Source organism: Octodon degus, unplaced genomic scaffold (genome assembly GCF_000260255.1).
Source record: "Octodon degus isolate 3935 unplaced genomic scaffold, OctDeg1.0 scaffold00007, whole genome shotgun sequence".
NCBI lineage: Eukaryota > Metazoa > Chordata > Mammalia > Rodentia > Octodontidae > Octodon > Octodon degus.
Window position 1 is genome coordinate 21,264,056 of NW_004524583.1, and position 2,356 is coordinate 21,266,411.

Consider the following 2,356-nt stretch of genomic DNA (forward strand, 5'->3'; position numbering starts at 1 on the left):
TAGGAAGAATGTATGCAATGTGTTAATTATTGAAACTGTCCTACCGATTTGGTTTGAAACTGTCTCATTGTTATTTGTTTCTCAATAAAATTATGGGAACAAAAAGAAAAGTATTCATAGAACAAAAGCCAAAAAATGGATAACAATATTCCATAGGACAGGGACCCAGAAAAAAGCAAGGATAGCTTTTCTATTTGCAGACAGAAATGAATTCCAAACCAAGACTGATTAATAAAGACAAAGAAGTTCACATCCTTATAAAGGCAACAATCCAAGAGGAAGAGATAGCAATCATAAATATATATGTACTAGTGCACCCAACTATAGAAAACAAATATTAGCAGACATAGAAAACCAAATGTATGTTAACACAATTATGTCGGTACCTCAATATGGATCAACCATACAAAAATATCAACAATGAATCTACAAAATTGATCAAATATGTATAGGTGGGACTTGGCCCAGTGCCTAAATCATGACACTAGGTTACCTAGCAACTGACAGCTAATCTTAACCAGACAGCATGTTCATCTCAGGAGTGAGGTAGCTTGTTTGCTTTAGTTACAAAGCTACTGTGATTTTTAAAAAGAGCATGATACTGAAGAAAAAAAAAAGCAGACCAGAGGACCAAAGGAACAGATTAGAAGATACAAAAACAACTCCACACACATTCAGCCACCTCATCTTTGACAAATATGCTAACCACCTTCACTGGAAGGAAGTTAGCTCTTTAATAAATAGTGCTAGAAAAATTGCCTTCTTCATGCTGAGGACTAAAACTAAGCCAATGCCTCTTGCCATATATTAAACTAAAATCTAAATAGATCAAAGATCTAAACATTGAAACAGAAACACTAAATCTACTGGAAGATTGAACAAGTGAAACTCTTGAAGACATAGGTGTAGACCAAAGAGTTAATAAACAAAACCCAAGCACACAGGAAATATTACAAAAAGTGAGCAACTGGGATTGCATCTTATTAAAAAGCATTTACACAGAAAAGAAATCATCAACATAGTAAAGAGACAGCCCACAAAGTGGAAAAATACTTTTTTCCAGCTGTTCCTCAAAGGACTAATATCTAGACTACCTAAAGAATTTTTTAAAAATCAGATCCCCCAAATTTAAAAACCCAATCCAAGAATGGGTATCTAAAGTGAACAGACACTTCTCAGATGAAGATGTAGACACAGCAAATAGATATATGAAAGCATGTTCAACATTGCTGGTCATTGGAGAAATGTAAATTGAAACAACACTGAGATTCCATCTCACTCAAGAAAGAATGGCTATTATCAAGAAATCAGCTAATAACAAATGCAAGTGGGATTGAAGGGTAAAGAAAAACACTTCTCCTCTACTGATGGGAGTATACACTGGTGCAAGCACTGCAGAAATCAGTGTGGAGATTCCTCAAAACAGTAAAACTAGAGGTTCCACTTGAACCAACTACTCCCTGTCATAGTATCTTCCTGAAAGAATCAAATAAGTGTCATAGCACAGCAGTGTATGGACAGAAGTATATGTTTATAGCAGCACAGTTGGTAATAGGTAACTCTTGGGAAAAAGCCAGATGGTCATTAGCCAATGAATGATTATGAAAATGTGGTTTTCTTATGCAATATAGTACTACTCTGCCATAAAGAAGGATAAGCTGAAGACATTTCTAGCTAAATGGATGCACCTGTGGCCAGCAAGCTAGGTCAGAGGTCTGAAGAACCTGCTTAGACAAGCTTACATAAGTACAGGGAACATGGTTCGATCCCCAGTACCACATGCTGTGCCAGCCCTGTCCCCAGGTAGACTGAGCTGGCCACAAAAATAAATAAAATAAATAAATGGATGCACCTTGAGACCATACTTTTAAGTGAAATAAATCAGACACACGTGTAAATATCATATTTTTCTGCTGCGAGAAACTCAAAGTGTAAATAAGGACCAAAATATGATATTGTCAAAAAATTAAAAGAAGGAGTGAGTGAGATGACCTGGGACCCTCTGGATCCTGAACAGACCCAGAGCACAGGCCTGGTGAGTGAGTGAGATGACCGGGGCCACGGGATCCTGAACAGACCCAGAGCGCAGGCCCAGCGAGTGAGTGAGACGACCCAGGCTGCGGGATCCTGAATAGACCCGGAGCACAGGCCCGGCGGGTGAGTGAGATGACCGGGGCCACGGGATCCTGAACAGACCCAGAGCGCAGGCCCGGTGTGTGAGTGAGATGACCCGGGCCGTGGAATCCTGAACAGACCCAGAGTGCAGGCCCAGCACGGAACCCTTCAGCAGAACTCCCTGCAAAGAGGCTAGAGGCAAGACCCACCCAGCTGATTCAGGAGCAGAACATCTTGCCAG